The sequence below is a fragment of the Lepidochelys olivacea genome (assembly GCF_965140295.1).
Source record: "Lepidochelys olivacea isolate rLepOli2 genome assembly, chromosome: 6".
Lineage (NCBI taxonomy): Eukaryota > Metazoa > Chordata > Testudines > Cheloniidae > Lepidochelys > Lepidochelys olivacea.
Genome location: NC_140416.1, coordinates 81889954 through 81912523, shown reverse-complemented (window position 1 = coordinate 81912523; position 22570 = coordinate 81889954). Strand labels below are relative to the sequence as shown.

Here is a 22570-nt window from a genome sequence, read left to right as displayed (position 1 = left end):
GTTATACCTCAAATGAATGGCTGGGAAGAGGAACAGAAAGGGGTGTTAGTAGCACTTCTGGGTGGCCTAGCTTTGAGGGGGCTGCAGAACTTATCCCAGAAAAGAGATGGAGTTATTCAGACCTTGTACAAATCCTTGACATGAGGTTTGGAGCTAGCCATCAATACAAGCTGGCCAAGGCACAGCTAAAAGCTAGAAGGAGAAGGAAAGAAGAAACCCTCCTGAACCAGTACAGGACCTGTGGACACTTGTGTTTCTGGCATACCCAGATACCACCGAGGCCTTCCAGGATTTATAGCTGCTCATCTGGACCTGGACTTGCAGATCAAGATCAGGAAAAGGACCGAAGACCCTCTAAGAGGCTGTTGAAATTGCCACAGAATGTGGATTTTTTTCTTGCAGCAGTGCACCAGAAGAGGTAGCAGCAGATTTCATGGAAGATGAAAGCTGATTGACATGAGTCCTGTAAGTACAGCTCTATGTCTAATATGTAAGATGAAGGAGGGGATTCTAATCTGGTTCATGACCGTATTGAATGATTGGAACAAATGATAAATGTCATTTGTACAACCAGGGAAATTGGCAACAATGCAAAAATTGAAGAAAACAGTTCAGTTAAATGCTGGTACTGTGACAAAGTTGGCCACATAAAGAAGGATTGTTATAAATTTTAAGGAGGGCCAAGACAGACTGTTGTAGGTGTCTAGTGAAAGCCTCACTCCCAATTTGGGAAGGGGGAGGGAGTATTGCACCAAGCTAGAGGGTAAGGGGGGAGGCAAAGCTTGGAAGTACAAGGATCAGCCCCACAGGTTTTGTTTAGATCTGGGCAGATAAACAACAATAATGGGAATTTGGCTAGTGAATGTGTAATAGGTTCTGTGAATTGTATAGGGATAATTGACACAGGCTCAGACATAACAGTTGTTATACCAGACACTCTAAAAAGGCAACGGAATAGTGGAGCCAAACCTGAACTCCCTAATTGGTCTCAAACGGAGACAGTCTCTGGGGCAAAGACACCTGCCCAAAGACTGGGAAAATTGGGTTTGAAGATTGGACCTCTGAAATTTGAGCAAGAGATTAGGGTGGCTGAAAAAGTGGCTGAGCTGCTAATTGTATTTGAAGATAACTGTTGCATGTATCCAAATCTCCAATCCCAACAATAAGTCACTCCATTATTCCTGTTGAATGGAAATTCTTGAAACATTGGAAGTTTAATGACAGCTATTCAGGGGTACTACTTGTGGTGAATTTCAGTAGAAGCTTCAAACAAGTCACATGTTTAAGGTAAAATTTTCCAAAATGACCACTTAATTTCTGCACACTTTTATGTGCACAAAGCTTGAATTAGAGCATGTTATTTCCGTAGACTTCTAGCTACTTTGATTTGCGTAGCAAAGAGTTATTTGCACATGCACATTTAAGTTAATTTTTGTTAATGACAATTTCCACACATAAAATTATGGGTGCAAGCTTGGAGGTCAGTTTGAAGCCCATAATAATGGCCATTGAGGTAGGATACTGAGCTCTGCCATGTGCGGGGGCTATACCATCTGTAATCTGTTCCATATCGTATGACTAGAGCCAGGAAATAAAGTTCAATGTCTTGCCAGAATTCCTGTGTCACACCCTATTACAGCCCATTTTGAAAGTGTAGTCCTTAGAATGTTTTTGTAGAATGAAAAATGTTTTGTCACGTTCCAGGTTACACACTGTAGCTGGAGCAATAAAAGAACATTTTGCCATTCAGCGGCCATTTCCTATTCCTTTGAAGTCCAACATTTACTAGCTGGTAAACCAGGATACTTGAAAAGTTTTACAGCAAAGTAGCAGGCAAAGATGTGAGTATATAAGTAAAATACCTGATTATGTGGCACTGTCTTTGTTACTAAAGAGAATGGGACCGACGCTTGGTCTTTCGGTGTGTGTGCGCACGTGTGCCGTGCACTCTCCATAGTCCTCTGTGCCTGGCCTTCTGTGCCATCTTTTATATTATGGTGCATCAGCACCTTTTGAAGTATGGGGAAAAAACCCTTTTTTGACACCCCCTTTGGAATGCTGCTTTTCTTTGACTTGGTTGGATTAATATTTCATCAGCTACTCCTCCCCTCCCCCCAAACCCAGGTTGTCATATCATGAAAAGAGAGGAAATCTCGAGAGAGTTTGCCACCCACAAACAGAAGAAAATAATAAGATCTGTTGCTGTGTTCCATAAAATGTAATTTTTTTCACCAAGCTCACCGTCTAATCAGACAGGAGCATTTGGAAACAAGCAAACAAACCAGCTTTCTCTGGTTATAGCTGGAAAGGAAAATGTTATTAAAATGATCACACAATCCTGTTTTAGGATCAGTGTTTGCAAGCACTCTGGTCATGCTAAAGCTTTTATGCTCCCATACCACAGCGTGGCAAGCAAGCTGTCAAGATAGAAGCAACACCGAAGATATTTTAATTTTGTAACTGTAGGGGGCAATATAACACAATCCAATCTGATTTTTTAGCTCAACTATTTGTCAAAAAGACCAAAATTGTATTCATGAGTTGGAAACTGAAATACTAAATTCTAGCGTAAGGAGCAATCTTCTTTGTGTCATGCTTGCATGTTGTGCTAGAAATCCTGCGTGAGTCACTGAATTGTGTACACTGTGAAACGTAGGTGTCTATTCTCCCACTGATGAGGTGGGTTATTTAGCTCCAGAACTTCTATCAGCACTAACATTCTGATCCCAGTGATCTGCTACCCGTATTATAACAAGAGGTGCTGATATAAAGGATTCCTTCTAAGCAAGATAAACATTGTGTACTATGAGTGCACATTCTTGTAGAAAGAGAGGCTGAAGGACAGGAATCTGGTCATTTTTCTCCTTTAAACACAAATGTTTTCTGTAACCAAGCAGAGAAGCACTTGGCAAACAAGCGTATGCACTTTCAGGAAATGTTTATGCATTGTTCCTGAAAAAATATACCGGGTATATTGATAGCTCAGCATGGTGTGGAACTTGTGTGAGGACCTTAGGGGGAAAGGGAGGCATTCTGGTGCATTCTAAAGCCAAAGCACATGGTCTTCAGAAGTATTTTTATGAGTTCCAGAGATAAGGCATCTCTGATGGGGATGATTTAGCAGTATCCAGAGATGAGGTAACTAACTCCATCAGAGGCAGGGAAATAATCCCAACTTTCTCTCCAGTTTGGTGGTAGAATTTCAATCAGGGGTTTCCAAGACCCTCCCCAGGTACATCACTATTTGACTCTTCATAAGGACTACAGACAAAACTCCCACTGAAATCTGTGGAAGTGTTGTCTACATGCTGAACTGCAGGATCAGGTCCTAACTGGTGTCTTGTGCATAACCTTTCCATGCACTAATGCATGAGTTAGCCCCTCAAATAGCAGCTGAATAATGCTGAGTTGATACAGTCAATTTTCCGCTCCCCAATATAAAACCATTGTTTGTCATAGGCCCTATATATCATTTATATATCATTGCTTTAAAATTTTATTTTACTTCTGTTTTAAAATACATCCAGTTGATGTAGAACTGCAACATTGGCAGCCAGTTGCTTACTCTATTATGAGGAATACAGCCAGTTAGGTTTAATTTCAACTTTCTGAACTACAAATATGGAAATTTAAAACAACAAGTAACTTGGTGAGATGGGGACAGGTGGCCATACTGGATAGAACTTTGGACATGAAGGCCCTGGAGGGCTGACCTGGGGTTGCTTGTTGAGGTACTAAGGGGGGTGGGAGGTGGGAACTACTGTACATTAAAAATAGCCAAGAAGACACCACAAAATATGTTACTCTGATTATTGTTTTCTTTTGTTCCTGATTCTTGCTAACATGGTTAACATGTGCCTCTGCCTCAGGGGAGAAATTACTTGGGGTTAGATTGTGAACCACTTACAGCTATTGGTGAGCGAGTTGCTCCCAAGATTAGGTCCATTTACTTCAGTGGGACCACTGCTGGGAGTAACCACTCAGTAATAGCCAGGGGTTCACAGTCTGGCCCTCAATTTGAGCAATTTAAAATTAATCTTAATTGTAATTTAAAATTTATCCAAATAGCTCCGTGTGAGATTTAAACATTTTTCCAGGGGGGAAAGTGGGCAGAAGTTAAGAAAAGTCAGAGGCTTTTTACATTTTCTGCAAACCGAATTGCACATTCAAGGCCTAGTATCTCCTTTTCCCACCGGGGTACCAAAAATTAATACTTATTAGCAACTCTAGCCAAAGTGAAAAACAAACAAACAAAAAAACCCCCACCAAACAACTCAGTAACTGATGTTCTCCTCCGGGCACTTACAATAGGCTAATACAAACCAAAATATTAATGATGCTGAAGTCTAACGTTCAACCAGCTGGGGGGTTAGAAGGTTTTCGGTTTAGTTCCCAGCAATAATCATAAGCTTTGGAAGACATATCCAGCAAACTGTCTGTGACGTCCAATGAATATCAAAGAAATACTTTCCCTAGCTTTAAGCATGAGGGAATGGATTTATTTATTTATTTTCTTGTGGGGAAAACAAATGAGAAACACTTAGAATTAGAACAAACTGGGTCCCCATTGGCTTTATTTGTAAAACCTGCAGGCAAGCCTGGTTGCTCTGCCCTGACACTGAAAAAGATTCCCAAGAATCCCCTTAATATCAGCCATCCTGGCTTCTCCCAAACTCTTCTGAACCAGGCGAGAAGTGCCTAAAAGGAACAAATGGCAGGTTTCAGAGTAACAGCCGTGTTAGTCTGTATTTGCAAAAAGAAAAGGAGTACTTGTGGCACCTTAGAGACTAACCAATTTATTTGAGCATAAGCTTTCATGAGCTCCAGCTCACTTCATCGGATGCATACTGTGGAAAATACAGAAGATGTTTTTATACACAGAAACCATGAAAAAATGGGTGATTATCACTACAAAAGGTTTTCTCTGCCCCCCACCCCACTCTCCTGCTGGTAATAGCTTATGTAAAGTGATCACTCTCCTTACAATGTGTGTGATAATCAAGGTGGGCCATTTCTAGCACAAATCCAGGTTTTCTCCCCCTCCCACATCCCCCCCAAAAAACCCCACTCCTCTTGCTAATAGCTTATCTAAAGTGATCACTCTCCGTACAATGTGTATGATAATCAAGGTGGGCCATTTTCAGCACAAATCCAGGGTTTAACAAGAACATCAGAGGAGGGGGGGTAAGAAAAAACAAGGGGAAATAGGTTACCTTGCATAATAACTTAGCCACTCCCAGTCTCTATTCAAGCCTAAGTTAATTGTATCCAATTTGCAAATTAATTCCAATTCAGCAGTCTCTCGCTGGAGTCTGGATTTGAAGTTTTTCTGTTGTAATATCGCAACTTTCATGTCTGTAATCGCGTGACCTGAGAGATTGAAGTGTTCTCCGACTGGTTTATGAATGTTATAATTCTTGACATCTGATTTGTGTCCATTTATTCTTTTACGTAGAGACTGTCCAGTTTGACCAATGTACATGGCAGAGGGGCATTGCTGGCACATGATGGCATATATCACATTGGTAGATGTGCAGGTGAAGGAGCCTCTGATAGTGTGGTTGATGTTATTAGGCCCTGTGATGATATGTGGGCACAGTTGGCAATGGGCTTTGTTGCAAGGATAGGTTCCTGGGTTAGTGGTTCTGTTGTGTGGTATGTGGTTGCTGGTGAGTATTCGCTTCAGGTTGGGGGCCGTCTGTAGGCAAGGACTGGCTTGTCTCCCAAGATTTGTGAGAGTGTTGGGTCATCCTTCAGGATAGGTTGTAGATCCTTGATAATGCGTTGGAGGGGTTTTAGTTGGGGACTGAAGGTGACGGCTAGTGGCATTCTGTTATTTTCTTTGTTAGGCCTGTCCTGTAGTAGGTGACTTCTGGGAACTCTTCTGGCTCTATCAATCTGTTTCTTCACTTCAGCAGGTGGGTATTGTAGTTGTAAGAATGCTTGATAGAGATCTTGTAGGTGTTTGTCTCTGTCTGAGGGGTTGGAGCAAATGTGGTTGTATCGCAGAGCTTGGCTGTAGACAATGGATCGTGTGGTGTGGTCAGGGTAAAAGCTGGAGGCATGTAAGTAGGAATAGCGGTCAGTAGGTTTCCGGTATAGGGTGGTGTTTATGTGACCATCGTTTATTAGCACTGTAGTGTCCAGGAAGTGGATCTCTTGTGTGGACTGGATCAGGCTGAGGTTGATGGTGGGATGGAAATTGTTGAAATCATCGTGGAATTCCTCAAGGGCTTCTTTTCCATGGGTCCAGATGATGAAGATGTCATCAATATAGCGCAAGTAGAGTAGGGGCATTAGGGGACAAGAGCTGAGGAAGCGTTGTTCTAAGTCAGCCATAAAAATGTTGGCATACTGTGGGGCCATGCGGGTACCCATAGCAGTGCCGCCGATCTGAAGGTATACATTGTCCCCAAATGTAAAATAGTTATGGGTGAGGACAAAGTCACAAAGTTCAGCCACCAGGTTTGCCGTGACATGGAGCCCACCTTGATTATCACACACATTGTAAGGAGAGTGATCACTTTACATAAGCTATTACCAGCAGGAGGGTGGGGTGGGGGGAGAGAAAACATTTTGTAGTGATAATCACCCATATTTTCATGGTTTGTGTGTATAAAAACGTCTTCTGTATTTTCCACAGTATGCATCCGATGAAGTGAGCTGTAGCTCACGAAAGCTTATGCTCAAATAAATTGGTTAGTCTCTAAGGTGCCACAAGTACTCCTTTTCTTTTTGTAAAAGGAACAAAATGTCACATTTCTAAATTGCTTCTGTATTTAATCTAATAAGGTTATTTACATTGTAGTGACCCTTTAAAATACAAAAGACAAACACTTTCAGAGGTTAAGTTGTAAGCTCTTTGGGTAGAGAACTGGTCTAGCCCAGTAGCCCCAATTCTGCCACCCTAACTCAGGCTGAATCGTAATTTATCTTACGCCTCAAGTAATCCTGCTGGTTCAGCTTGAGCAAGTATTACCCAGCTTGACTAAGGGTAATAGAACTGAGCCTTCTGTTTGGATAGCTCTGTATAAATGTTCATTATTGAAAATAGTAACACTAATAATGGTTCATAGATTTGAAGACTGGAATGTGCCAATGTGCTAATCTAATTTGATCTCCTGCAAAATAGAGGCCAAAGAACCTTGCTTAATGTCTGCATCAGTCCCATAAATTCCGTTAGTTATAAATGTATCTTTTAAAGATATCCAGTGAGCTAGAAATGTAAATATGGAAATTCTCTTTACTTCAGCAACATGTGCTGAATGACCTCACTAACCAGGCTCAAAGATGCATTCAGCAAATAACTTAAAATATAACGTTTTTCTCTCTCTTAGGTTCTCTGAAGTTGCAAGTCACCATCTGGGTTCTAAACCAAAATCCCCTTTGGAAAACCATGACCTATGCTGAAGAAATGTGACTTCCCTGACCCACGTGAGGCAGTTTTGTGCTTCAGAGGAGTTGCTTACTAGTGATGATTGTTGATGGTCTGGGAATTTTTTCCCCATGAAAATTTTGGGGATTTGTTGGGAAGTTGACATTTTTTCCCCCTAGACCAAAAATGTTTGGTTTAAAATTGGGGTGGGGGGGAAGGATTTTTGGTAACCAAATAATTTCTGGTTTAAAACCAAAAGTTTTTAGTTTGGGGCTTTTTGAGAAACGCCTGGCTTTTTTAAAAAAAATTTTTTTAAGAGCAAAATTTTGGAAAAAAATTGTTTTTGATGAAATCCCAGTCTTCTATGCAAAAAATTCTAAAACCCCCGCACAACCCCATAGACGAGTTGTAGTTGTGATGTCACAGCCTGATGTGAGATTGGGGGAGCACAGTGCTGTAAGAGCTGGGCATTTGATTTTGAGTGACCTTAAAAGCAAGAAGAATTTTCGCTATACACTGAATGCCCCTCTGAATGTGGTTAGTAATGGGGCATCTGGCTCATGATTCTGACAGAAGTAGAATTTTCACATATACTTGATATTCAACTTCAAGGCTGTTATTTAATACTCAGAACTGGTTTCATCATCAAAGAAAATGAGGCAAAATTAAAAATTCTTATCCTGTGTCTGTTATTTTCACAGCTTCAATTTCCTTTCAATTTTGATATCACCGTCCCTTTTGATAAAAGAAAACAATGCTTAAGGAACATGGCCGGCAGGAAGGAGGCAGAACTAGAAGTGCTTTTCAACACTGACTTCACTTCTGTAGATGTTTATAATAGAGTATCTGCTGATCACTCCCTGCAGAAAACTATAACAAATAACATCACTGTTCATGGAAAGTGAATTCAGCTAGTACAGCAGCAGCTGATAGCAGACACCTTGTTAGATTATGGTCTCTTAACAATCATTCTCTTGTCTGGTGCAGTGGAATTTCTTTGTACTCTTTTATACAGTGTAGGTATAACTCTTCTTTTGTTTTTCTTAATGCTGTGTGTTAGAATGAAATGTTTCTAAAAGCCTTTTAGAGTTATTGATTAGGATAGACTCCCAGAGCTGGCTTTCAGGATCCACAAAAGCCAGTCACTGGAGGGGGCAGAGGGGAATCCAGTTTGTGGCAGCCTCCTATTTTTAGTTTGCCTCAACATTTAAATGGCGACTGTGGGGCTTGCCCCATGTTGGCACCTTGTGGAACAGCACAAGGATGTTCTCATGGCTTAGGCACTAGACTGAAATTGGGAAGATCTGGCTCTGACACAAACTTTCTGTGTGACCATGAGCAAGTCACCTAATCTTTCTCTGCCACTGATCCTGCAAACATTTATAGACACATGCGTAGTTAAGCATGTGCCTAGGTGTTTGTAGAATTGGGGCCTTATGTGCCGAGATGAATAGGCTCTGTGGATGAGGGGAAAGCAGTGAACGTGTTGTTCCTTGACTTTAGCAAAGCTTTTGACGTGGTCTCCCACAGTATTCTTGCCAGCAAGTTAAAGAAGTATGGGCTGGATGAATGCACTATAAGGTGGATAGAAAGTTGGCTAGATTGCCGGGCTCAACAGGTAGTGATCAATGGCTCCATGTCTAGTTGGCAGCCGGTATCAAGTGGAGTGCCCCAAGGGTCAGTCCTCAGGCCGGTTTTGTTCAATATCTTCATAAATGATCTGGAGGATGGTGTGGATTGCACCCTCAGCAAGTTTGCAGATGACACGAAACTGGGAGGAGAGGTAGATATGCTGGAGGGTAGGGATAGGATACAGAGGGACCTAGACAAATTAGAGGATTGGGCCAAAAGAAATCTGATGAGGTTCAGCAAGGACAAGTGCAGAGTCCTGCACTTAGGAAGGAAGAATCCCATGCACCGCTACATAGTAGGGACCGAATGGCTTGGCAGCAGTTCTGCAGAAAAGGACCTAGGGGTTACAGTGGACGAGAAGCTGGATATGAGTCAATAGTGTGCCCTTGTTGCCAAGAAGGCCAATGGCATTTTGGGATGTATAAGTAGGGGGCATTGCCAGCAGATCGAGGGATGTGATTGTTCCCCTCTATTCAACATTGGTGAGGCCTCATCTGGAGTCCTGTGTCCAGTTTTGGGCCCCGCACTACAAGAAGGATGTGGAAAAATTGGAAAGAGTCCAGCGGAGGACAACAAAAATGATTAGGGGACTGGAACACATGACTTATGAGGAGAGGCTGAGGGAACCACCTCTTTCTGTGGAGAAAGAGGTGGTTAGGGACTATTTAGAAAAGCTGGACCTGCACAAGTCCATGGGGCCAGACGAGTAGCATCCGAGAGTGCTAAAGGAATTGGCGGCTGTGATTGCAGAGCCATTGGCCATTATCTTTGAAAACTCGTGGCGAACGGGGGAAGTCCCAGATGACTGGAAAAAGGCTAATGTAGTGCCAATCTTTAAAAAAGGGAAGAAGGAGGATCCTGGGAACTACGGGCCAGTCAGCCTCACCTCAGTCCCTGGAAAAATTATGGAGCAGGTCCTCGAAGAATCAATCCTGAAGCACTTACATGAGAGGAAAGTGATCAGGAACAGTCAGCAAGGATTCACCAAGGGAAGGTCATGCCTGACTAATCTAATCGCCTTCTATGATGAGATTACTGGTTCTGTGGATGAAGGGAAAGCAGTGGATGTATTGTTTCTTGACTTTAGCAAAGCTTTTGACACGGTCTCCCACAGTATTCTTGTCAGCAAGTTAAAGAAGTATGGGCTGGATGAATGCACTATAAGGTGGGTAGAAAGTTGGCTAGATTGTCGGGCTCAACGGGTAGTGATCAATGGCTCCATGTCTAGTTGGCAGCCGGTGTCAAGTGGAGTGCCCCAGGGGTCAGTCCTGGGGCCGGTTTTGTTCAATATCTTCATAAATGATCTGGAGGATGGTGTGGATAGCACTCTCAGCAAATTTGCAGATGATACTAAACTGGGAGGAGTGGTAGATACGCTGGAGGGCAGGGATAGGATACAGAGGGACCTAGACAAATTGGAGGATTGGGCCAAAAGAAATCTGATGAGGTTCAATAAGGATAAGTGCAGGGTCCTGCACTTAGGACGGAAGAACCCAATGCACAGCTACAGACTAGGGACCGAATGGCTAGGCAGCAGTTCTGTGGAAAAGGACCTAGGGGTGACAGTGGACAAGAAGCTGGATATGAGTCAGCAGTGTGCCCTTGTTGCCAAGAAGGCCAATGGCATTTTGGGATGTATAAGTAGGGGCATAGTGAGCAGATCGAGGGACGTGATCGTCCCCCTCTATTCGACATTGGTGAGGCCTCATCTGGAGTACTGTGTCCAGTTTTGGGCCCCACACTACAAGAAGGATGTGGATAAATTGGAGAGAGTCCAGCTAAGGGCAACAAAAATGATTAGGGATCTGGAACACATGACTTATGGGGAGAGGCTGAGGGAACTGGGATTATTTAGTCTGCAGAAGAGAAGAATGAGGGGGGATTTGATAGCTGCTTTCAACTACCTGAGAGGTGGTTCCAGAGAGGATGGTTCTAGACTATTCTCAGTGGTAGAAGAGGACAGGACAAGGAGTAATGGTCTCAAGTTGCAGTGGGGGAGGTTTAGGTTGGATATTAGGAAAAACTTTTTCACTAGGAGGGTGGTGAAACACTGGAATGCGTTACCTAGGGAGGTGGTAGAATCTCCTTCCTTAGAAGTTTTTAAGGTCAGGCTTGACAAAGCCCTGGCTGGGATGATTTAGTTGGGGATTGGTCCTGCTTTGAGCAGGGGGTTGGACTAGATGACCTCCTGAGGTCCCTTCCAACCCTGATATTCTATGATTCTATGATTCGATTCTATGATTCTATGAATAGGCTGGTCATGACTCCATTATCTGTTAGTCTCTAAGGTGCCACAAGTCCTCCTTTTCTTTTTGCATTATCTGTACTGTAATTGGTCTTACAGAAGAATGAGGAGAGGATGTAATGAAAGCGTGTGTGTGTGTGTGAAGAGAAATTGAAGAGATTTGTTGGACCCCATCCCTATAGACTTCAGCAGATTACTAAATGTAAATATCTGTGTTAATGTAACATTGAAGTTGAATTTTTAAACCTGTTAGCTAACTTGTGAATTTCAATATATAAACTTCAGCCCTTTCTGAGTTGTAAGCAAGAAAGTGTCTAAAAATTGCTTACATTTTGTGTGGCGGGGGAGTATTTCTTTACCTTTCCATAACTCAAAAATAACTGAATAAATGTTATTAAAATTCTTAACTGACTTCTGGTCAGAGGTGAATTTTATTTAAGCATGGAAAATTTTAGTTTAAAGTGAAATTTTTAGGAAGCCACTATACATGTTATCCTGTACACTTAAAATGGTTATTTTTTTCCTTTCCAGGACAGAGAAATCCAGGAGCCATATTTGACGATGTGTAGTAATATTTCACAAGCTGTCTAATATAATATGATTCTCTTTCTCTATCTGTAGACCATAAGCCATTTGAGGCAGGAATTCTCTTCTCAGTTCATACAGCTCTCAGCAAAATGGGGCCCTTTGAGTGCGACCATAATATAAATATTTACTACTATTGCTGTTTGAACCATTTTTGTTATTTCTAATAAACATTGACTTTTTTAAAAAAAAGATTCCTGTACTGGTAACAATTAATAGTAGTTTATATGAGTAAAGACATTGTTGGCTATTGATACTGTTAAACAATACAAATGCAGCTCTTTCTATGTGAAAAATTATTTTAATTTGCAGGTTTTGTTGGGGGATTTTGAATAAAATGTGAGTCCTAGTTATATTCCCCATAATTGCCTATAATTCTGGGAATTTGTCAGCATGATCTGTTAGTTCATTCCTTAACTGTAGTAAACTATTTCTATACCTATTAATAGAAAACCCATATTTACATTATCATAGCTCATAACTTAATTTGACCCTTTGTACATATTATTATTGTGTGAAATCCTAACCCCACTGGAGTCAATGGGAGTTTTATCATTGACTACAGTGGAGCCAAGATTTCACCCAAGCTTAACTCTAATTATTCCTGGTTTTTGTGGGTTTAAAGTTTCATCTATAATTCTTTATATGGGTGTGGGGTGGAGAGAGGGAAAGAGAGAGAGATCTGTGTTTGAGGAGATTCACTGATTTTCAGAATGGGGTTCAAACTTCATTTGAGAACACGGGCTTGTAAGAGGACCAGCACCTTTGTACTACTCAGATTCTGTGTTGCGGACTGTGCCTGGGATCTAGAGCAGCTGCTCTGTGGGCCTCTGCATCCTCTGTCCACCACCCCCCCTCCCCACAAAGGATCTTGGTGTCAGCCCACATAGGCAGACATGTATGGAAGTGATGGGGTGGACTGAGAGTGTTAAGATGGATCCACTGGTCCAAGTGGCCCGTCACACAGCATGGAGAGCTGCAGCAGTTGCTGTAGCCTGTATGCTGGAGTAGGGACTACAGAAGCAGCTGTTGTGTTGGAGACCCATGCAGTGGCATCAAGTTGTTCATGGTGAATTTTTCCCCTCCTCCACTTTGACTGCATGGAATGAATAACTAGGCTTTCGGAAAGACTGGTGAAGTAAATTTCATCCTAATGGAAGGAATGGTCTCATTCAATGTCTCTTCACTTATAAGATGCATCCAGGACAGGGGTCCCCAACGCGGTGCCCGCGGGTGCAATGGCGTCCTCCGGGGCAGTTTGTGCGCCCACAGGACACCACGCGGCTGCTGGAGAACTGGCCACCGAAATGCCGCCGAGAAGCGTTGCCATTGCTATTCCCACAGAAAGGTTGGGGACCACTGATCCAGGAGGATTCCATTTGACCACTGGGGCTCAAATTTATAGTGCCACCTATTGGGCCAAAGGAGAATCTTCATTAGCTAACTGAAAGCCGTAGAATGGTTCCAGCTGCTAGAAGGGAGAGACTACAACACTAGTTTCCTGTCCCTTTCCACCTCAAATTTAAGGTTATCAAAACAAACTCTCTACGCCCCCAAATATAAGCTCTCTTTATTTTCACCTTTCAGGTCCTAAATAGTTTAGCTTATAAACATCTTTTTGTTTAAAAAATCAGTGCTGTCTGTGATCAGACATTCCAAGTGAATGTCACACTAATTCTGGTTCTGAAATTCACTTACTCAGTGACTTTGGGGAAGTTACTTAACCACTCTATGTCCAGTTTCTCCATCTGTAAAATAGGGATAATACCCTCGTGAGCTTGATAAATATGTCTTGAAGCTTAATTCAGATGTAACTACCGCGAGGTGCTTTGAGAGCTGTACAAAGCATTACCATGGTTAAGGCAGTCGATAAAGTTCCCGACATATGCAACTAGAGCTGAGCTGAGCAAAAAAAATTTGGAGAAAAATGCAGTGATGCTGAAACTTGTTGCAAATTCATGTCAATTTCACCAAATTGTTTTGGTCAGGGAGAAAAGCCAGCCGGTCTAAAAAACTCAATACAAGATATTTTTGAAATTTTTTTATTCGAAACAACATTTTCATTATGAAATTTCCATTACAACTTTTTAAAAGGTCAGTCAAAAGGAAATGTTTTGTTTGACCCAAATGAATTATTTTGACTCCTCAATTTGCCAAAAATGTTGAAAATTTGTTTTCAGGTTGACCTGAAATAATTCTCTCTCCCCACCCCAGTTTTTCAGAATTGCCAGCAAACCAAAAAAATCTGTTATTTCCCCAGCTCTGTGTGCAACATACACACTATCATGGGACACAAAGTAGTGGCTCTGACAACTGAGCTAACTGGAAGCCTCCTTGTAGTTGACACACTAAGCGGCCACATTTGGCTTCTATCCACTGGAAATAGTTCTTGAATATGGCATTTTCAATTTGGGATGGGCCACTAGTTACTTTATCCAAGCTGCTGCATTATGCTAAGGAGCAATAATGGAGCAAAATGTGTCAACTGTTCTTTACCCAACAGATCCCAAACCCTGTTTGGTTTGAAACACTACTTGTGCTAGCTGTAGGAATTCTGGAAGCAAAGTGGGTCAGTTAGCATGCTCATTTCCTTACTAATATACCTAGAATGCCCCTATTTTTCCAGCTTCCACAGCCATGTTATGGCTGTACTAGATCTGAATTCTAACAATCAGTCAAAAAGTTTGTTTCCATGTATATGCACATTGAGGTTTTGCAAGCAAAACTGGCAAGCTTTCTAGTTGTCTCAGGTTGTGGTGTGTTTTGTAACCCAAAACACACTTTTGTGTTTGCATTGAAAATTATGCATCAGCTGTATTTTAATAAATGTCTAGTCCCTGAATTTATGGAGTTGATGGTCTCTCAGCTGAGTTTGAAGGTTTTTTTCTGTATTGCAACTGGGATTTCTCTCATAGATTTCTTTAAAAATGAAGCCCTGTTTTATCTTTGTATCTTTGTCTTGTATAAAAGATAAAAATCTATAGTAATTCTTTCCTTTGTAGACTTCTCTATTTTCCCGTAAAACACTCTTGCAAATAAGTCTGCAGATCTTTCAACACAATGCCTGAAGCAGTGCACATGATAAAGCCTTCCCCAGTCTCAGCTTTCTGTAACCGTCCCCATTCTTCACAATGACACACACTTTCTCTCATTCATCTTTTATTACAATTCAATATTGTGCTTGAATATAATTAGTTTGTATGCAGTGTTCTTTTTTTAAAAAAGGACAAACTACTGTTCCTGTGCACATTTCATCTGGAAATTGACTTCAGTGTTATAGGTTCCAATATATTTACACAACAGGTACAGAAAGGTATTGAAAAAAGAAGAAATACTTTTAACATCATAAACCTCTAGCAAAAATACGTATGTAATAGACTCTGGTACGATAGTATTACACACATTACAACTGTCACTGTGACTTACAGCCTTAGTTTAGCTAAAAGAAAATTTATAACCCTGGAAATGCAACAATGTCTGAGTCACAGTTCAGAGTAATCAATGTTTTTCAGAGAATACTGTAATCCATATTTCCAAAGCTGATACAACAACGGCATTTCTTCTAGGAATCTTTCAATTTCATGGGCGGAGGCTCTGAGCAAGAGAGAGAAAAATATGTCTAGGAGAAATTTATAAGTGATAAAATGTGTGTATGTTCAGAAATATTAGCCATCTGGCTAGTACGTTCAGATGATTACTCTTGCCCTTGAATTACCTTTTAATAAAAGACCATATCACTTTTGATAGTGATATATAACTTCAAAGGCTGTTCTCTTGGGGAGAGGGCAGTTGGGAGGCAAGGGATCCTTAGGGATCCCACCTGACCACTCTTTGAAGCCCCCACATCATGGGAATCTTACTTCTTACAAGGAAAGCTGGATGTTGCTTCCTCCACAGGCTGTTACACTGTTCAGCTGTGGTGGAGTGTTTCTTCAGAGCAATATGGAGAGCTCTCTTTGACAGTGACTCAGCTTGCAGAGTAGCAGCCGTGTTAGTCTGTATTCGCAAAAAGAAAAGGAGTACTTGTGGCACCATAGAGACTAACCAATTTATTTGAGCATGAGCTTTCGTGAGCTACAGCTCACTTCATCGGATGCATCTGATGCATCTGTAGCTCATGAAAGCTTATGCTCAAATAAATTGGCTAGTCTCTAAGGTGCCACAAGTACTCCTTTTCTTTTTGCCTCAGCTTGGTAGCTCTCACAAGCCGGTGCTAATTGCTGATCCATTGTGTAGCTGTGCAGTGAGGTGCCTTCATACTGCAAGGCCTTAATCCAAGGCCTTAGTCTAACATGCTATCATTGGTTGGCAAGGGGTTAGGTTATTTTGTGTTTTACTTTCATGGCAGAGTGGAACAATGTTCTGCCAATTCGATTCAAATTCCCCATCTGGCAATCTCAACAGCAAAGGCTTCTGCCTAATTGATATTTATGATCATCAGAAGTATGTCTTCCTCAGTAAAGGTGGTCAAGCCAATGACAGTGTGAGCCTGGCTTACATTGTGTCCTGGCTTTGTGTCTTTGACTTTGTGTATGGGGAAAAACATGAGTACAAGCCAAACTACTGAGAATATTCTGGCAGAACTTCCTGTTGGTCACAGTGAACAAATAGATCACATTATATATTTCCTTTCTCAGAAGTCTGTAGTTGGAGAAGCTGAGGAGTTTGTGTTTTGGCTCCGAAGACCTTAATTTGTCTTTGCTTTCAAACTTTCTGGCAAGCTTGTTCAAGTCTATTAATTTTCTAAACTCCGTGAAAGCAAAAAAAGAGCAAATTGCATTAAGTAATCTGTAATCATTTGAGTTACAGCATGAGTGAAATACTCGTGTAGTTGAGCAGTTAAAATGGAAATGCAATGTTGAAAAGTTATATGTAGCATAGTTTATTGCCCACTATACATATTGCAGAGTATCAGATTTGTTCCAGTCAAGGTTAGACAGAGTTTTGTAATAGTAAATTGAGACACCAGTAATTGCAAAAACATTCCCCTTATTGTTCCCTGTTTATTTTTTCTTTCCCAGTTGAATTGTGTAAAATGTCACATAGACAGATGTGCATACACCCTGCGCCACCTAGTAGGATGTATTTCTCTGCAAGTGTGTATACGATAGGAAAGAAGCCATTATGTTCATCTTGAGGAACAAAACCCTTTATCCAAGATCCAGGAACCCAGCACATCTAATTGCATTATCATCTCCAAACATTTCAGGCACTTGGTATATTGTACTCACATCATCTCCAGTATGCTGAGACATCATGCTTTCTTTAATGCACAGTACTAAAATTTTCAACCTCTCATAAATTAGCTTTATTAGCTACTTTACTTAGTCATCATTCCTATTACTGCTTCATTATATATCTGACTCATAATCATTGACTTACAAAGAACAGATTGGAATCCCCTCCCCCCACCAGCTTCATTGCGAGTTCAAATTTCTAAAGGCTAGACACAGTGTTACCACTGATGATGCTGTTCCTTTTCAAATCTTTATGGCAGGCAGCCTGATATATTCTATCACTCTATGGATTAGTTTGCCATATATACCTCTGAAGCATATTGTAGGCCTTTGGCCTTATCTTTTTTGAACTCAGTGTTTGACTCACCAGATAGTTGAACTGCAATGGTGGGCAAATTTTGTCATCAGGGTCCTGCTTTCACGAGTTAAGACAAAGATAGCATAGTCTCTGACCCTTGATGTCACCAACACAGACTTGTAGGAGTCTGAAGAATTACAGAGATGTAAAGGGTGCAGGGCGTCTTTTTTTTGGCTAGATGGTGAGCCCTTTACTTAGGTGAGTAGTCCCACTGAAGTCAGTGGAAGTACTCATAATTGCTCATCCAGGGGAGAAAGCTGTTCACAGTCTGTCCCTTTAGGTTTAGGATCGTATGTCTCTGTGACTGTGTGTTTTTATATCCACTCAGACACCAGTTTAAAATTTGGCACAGATGTGGCCTTTTCCCCAACACTCAGATGTCAAACAACAAGAGTGCATAAGAAAGCTCTAGCAGAATCTAGGGTTTGGTTCAGACCTATCCATCTCTGTTCTTTCATGTTTAAAACTGTTATATAACATGTCAGACCGGTTGGGAAGAAGGAGCAAAGAACTGATTGGTCTTAAAAAGAGGACTGAACTTGTGCCTTTCTTTTGCTGCTTCTTTTTTGTCTTCATAATCTTCTGGGAGTTTTACCTTGAACGACTATCGGCACTCTTCAATCATTCAGAATGTTGTAGCAGCTGATCTTTTAATCCATTGATCCACCCTGTTACATGTTTGAAAAAAAAAGTTTTGCTTGTTTGACATTTGTTAAAACAAAGGCTTTTCTCTCCAAGGGGCCCAGACGGAACTCTTCGACTCATCAGACAATTAAAGTGTTGACACTAGACTTTTCCGTGTAAGATTATCCAGCGGGCTGTGGGCTAGAGAAGGACACAGGCATGCTGGTCACATGGCTGACATTTGCACTGCTCATGTCACAAAGGAGAGTTTTTGGCCTTGCTTTGTGGCTCACCCTGCTTTCACTTTTTCAATGACGTGAAAATCTGTACTCTCAAATGGCTTGTAGAATTCTTTTAGGGAACTTTTAGAGACCTACAGCTGCCAAACTTGAATGTCTAAGTGGTCACGGAAGTGGCACTCTTTTAAAAAAGAAGTCTCTTGCATATTACTTTTAATTTGAAAAAGCTTTGTTGGAAAGATGTTGTAATAAAATTTAGGAAGAGAAGCCTCTTCTGCAGGCTGTGTAAAAAAGGCCCTTTTAGATGTCTGAGTATTGAATATCCTCATATAACGATTTGAGAAGAACGAGAAAAAGCCTAAACATGATGGTAGGAGTCTCACCGTAGATGTATTCTAGCTAGTCCCACCAGTAGTAGTTTAGGGTTTTAATTTTCTCAGGTGTCCCACAGATTTACTATAGTCAGCCAAGTGATTCTTGCAAATGTTGGCAGCGCAGAAGTCTTTTATGGTGTGTCACAGGGTGCTTCTTCACTAGAGTCAAATAAATAATCAGGGAGGAGTATGACTTTGCAAGTCTTATGCTATGCAGCTCGCAGATGAACTCTTATGATTCAGAAACCACCAGTGCTTTGGTGCAGGGTCTTTTTTATGTATGGAAAAACCAATCCGAAGGTGGATTGACTGACATAGAAAGCTGGTTTCCAGTTAGAATAACCTCCCTGAAAAAAATCATACTTCATCCTATCTAGTCTCTGGATTGTAGTTATCAGACAGTATCCATCTGTTTGGAAAGTTTGGTACCTGTTGTATAACTGATTAAGATCTCTGCCAGAAACTATAAATGCCATGACACTTGGGATTTATGTAGGCAGCTGACTAAAAATATATCTTCTATCTAATAGGCACTGTACATATAAAGTTATCCATGCTGATCCAGAGCCACCTGTCAGTTCTGAAAAATATTGTGAGGATAATGTGTGCCTTTAAGGCTCAGCTGCAGGAAGGATAGAGTTAGCCTTCTTCTGAGAGTCCCATTCCAAACATATCTGGCTTTTTAAAAAATGTGGTTAGCAGAGTTATCCTTATCATTATGGACCATCTTCTACGTATAGAGCTGGGCAAAGGCATGATTTGAAGAGGGGAAGTGGGCATCCATGATGGTAATTTTGAACAGGCAAGTTGAAATTAACTTAAAAATGTACAAAAACTCTCTGACAGAGACTCTTGAAGCAAAGTCCCAAGAAGATGAGTCTTGACAAAGAAAGAGCCCATTATTATCAGGGATGTTTCAGCCATTATTTTATGAATATATTCAATGACAAGAACTAGCTTGTTTCCAAGACAACAAAATTCAAACACCATCCATGATTGCTGTAAAGGAGGCTTCCTGTCATTTCATTACTTTGAAGAAACTCACAATTTGATGGGCAAAATGCCAGAAATAATTAGACAGAATAGCACCATAAACCCCAGTGGAAGCTTAAATACCTGCTGTAAGAATTTCCCACCAGAAATCTTGAAAATCAAATCAAAGCCTGGATAAGATCCTTTCTGCTGAGTATAGTAACCAAAAAAAAAAAAAAAAAAAAAAGGGGGGGGGGGAAGGGGGAAGAGTACAGAGTTTTCTACCTCCTCAAAGAGAATACTAAAACACAGCTTTGTGACTTGATAGTGCTTTCTAGTGAAATAATAAGTGGGCAGGACAATCAAATTTAAAGAAGTATTCCCAAAAGCTAGGTCAAAACTGCTAGAAATGTTCATTTCATTTTTATTTGCTTTTCTATGAGGTATCTACTATGGCTATAATTTCCCATTCTTTATGTGGAGATCAAGAGATTTGTGCTGTGCAGTGTACGAATCAATTCAGTTATCCTGGCAGCATGCCAATCTTTATTACGTTATTTGTTAACCCAACTTATTGCAGAATAGAATAACTGTTCTATAGGATAAATGAGTCAGTTTTTCTTATTTCCTTGACCTTGATTTCCAAGCTCCCACCTTGTCCCCTCTATACCCACATGCAGATAATGATTCTGTGTTACAGCAAATGAAATATAACGGCAGAGCCCATGCAAAAAAACCCAAAAAAAACAAAAAAAACCCCAAACTTTGATCCTCTGGTATGTAAGCTAACCTGCAGTCTAATTCTCCTTTGTAGCAGCAATGCCTTTGCACTGTACAGTGTACAGATACTTGGAAATGTTTTGCTGCTAAAGGATTGAGTGTCTCCTCCTTTACATTGGTGAGTAGAATTAGCCCCCAATAACACTAATTTCTTTCCCCATGTTATGCCATTTCTATAGGAACCCCTTTAGAAATTGAATAAATCTGTCCAAATGGCCTTACTTGGAATACATGAATTTTCTAATTTCTCCAAGTTAAGTTGCTTAACAGTGATATAATATTGGTAGTTCTTGGGTGTGGGGTTAAAGGACCCAACTCATTTAAATCATTGAACATTTTGCCTGAATAAGCACTGCTGGTGTGGGTCTAAAGCTCTCAATTAGAACTGGTCAAGAATTTTAATTTGGTTTAATTTACAGAAAATGCTGTTTCTCCAAAATCAAATTTGTGTGTGTGTGGAAAAAATATATACTAGATATTTTGTTTTGCATTGGGTTGGCCCAAATCAAACCTTTTGATTTGTCAAACTATTATACCAATAAAATAAAAACCAGTAGGATCTTATTAAAGGGGAAAAGGCAAAATGCCACATTTATTGTGAATACAGAAAGAATCATAGTAAGCAGTTAGTTATAGCTATAACATTCCATTCAATTTCATATTTATTCACACATTCATTCATACAAACAAACACACACACACACACACACACGTTCTGCAAGGTTGTTATCATAGTTACCAGCCTTAGAGTTAGAATCATAGAATCATAGAATAACAGAGTTGGAAGGGACCTCTGGAGGCCATCTAGTCCAACCCCCTGCCCAGAGCAGGACCAATCCCAACTAAATCATCCCAGCCAGGGCTTTGTCCTACCTGACCTTAAAAACCCCTAAGGAAGGGGATTCTACCACCTCCCTAGGTAACGCATTCCAGTGTTTCACCACACTCCTAGTGAAAAAGTTTTTCCTAATATCCAACCTAAACCTCCCCCACTGCAACTTGAGACCATTACTCCTTGTCCTGTCATCTGCTATCACTGAGAATAGTCTAGATCCATCCTCTTTGGATCCACCTTTCAGGTAGCTGCTCATGCCAAGCCACTGGCCAGGTGGCCTGGACATGAGGAGGGAGCAGGGCCTTGTCAGATGCTCATCTGATGCTCCTGGAAGTTGGTTTGCAGAATCAGACCCCAAAGTTCTCACTTTCTAGAGTCCATTTTTATAGGAATTTCTTCCTATGCCAGTCTATGGGAATTGCTTCATCATGCTGTTGCTGAATCAATCAGCAGATAGCACATTCCTGACGGCTCCGTGCTGCCAGATGTTATCTTGTTCTTTGGTTCTCCCATCCTTGAGGCTGTTGGGTGGATTCCAGTCTACCCTCTGGGGGTCCTCTGGTTATTTCCACTTGACGCCTTCTTCAGCTGATGGACACTGGATTCTTAGGCTGGCACCTCCCTGATCATTCAGTTATTATCCACACCAAGCATCCATCCACATATATCCTCTATCTCTATTTTAATCACAATTGTTAACAAAGCGAGATGAATACAACAAAAGGGTGGGGAGTCTCTGGGTGCTGTTTCTGTTGTTACAGAGTATTGCTTTGAGTCTCTGTCTGTGTGAGTAGTTGTTGTTACAAAGAATTGCTTTGAGAACAGACTCTGTCTTAGGATGTACTAACACAATTAGCAGCTTGCAAGTTTCACACAGAGAGGGAGAGAAACAGTACCAAAAACCAAGAGACCTCTTAATTAGTAATACCCCGGAATTTAAACTATGGGGAATCAAACTCATTTGTGATTTTAATACAGAACTTCTTTAATATGATCCAACAAAACCAACATTAATCTGTGTCTGCTTACGCTGGTGCAATGCCTCATAGGAATTGTAATTTGGGTGTCTTGTCCCCTATTTTCCTCTATGGGCCATTCTCCCTTCCACATTTCCCATGATGCACTGGTTTAATTGCCACAGCACATCATACTGACAGGTTTCAGAGTAGCAGCCATGTTAGTCTGTATCTGCAAAAAGAAAAGGAGTACTTGTGGCACCTTAGAGACTAACAAATTTATTTGAGCATAAGAGTTCATGAGCGACAGCTCAGTTCATTGGATGCATGCGGTGGAAAATACAGTGGGAAGATTTTA

The 22570-nt window shown here is 41.0% G+C and overlaps 1 long non-coding RNA gene across 1 annotated transcript in view; it reads left to right on the top strand.

Annotated features, from left to right (window-relative positions):
- The first annotated feature begins 1420 nt into the window (after positions 1–1420).
- LOC311522977 overlaps positions 1421–22570 on the top strand; it is a 73735-nt gene continuing 52585 nt past the window's right edge. The window contains exon 1 of the long non-coding RNA XR_014712226.1: positions 1421–1841. This is a non-coding gene — a long non-coding RNA (uncharacterized lncRNA). The remainder of the gene's footprint in view (positions 1842–22570) is intronic.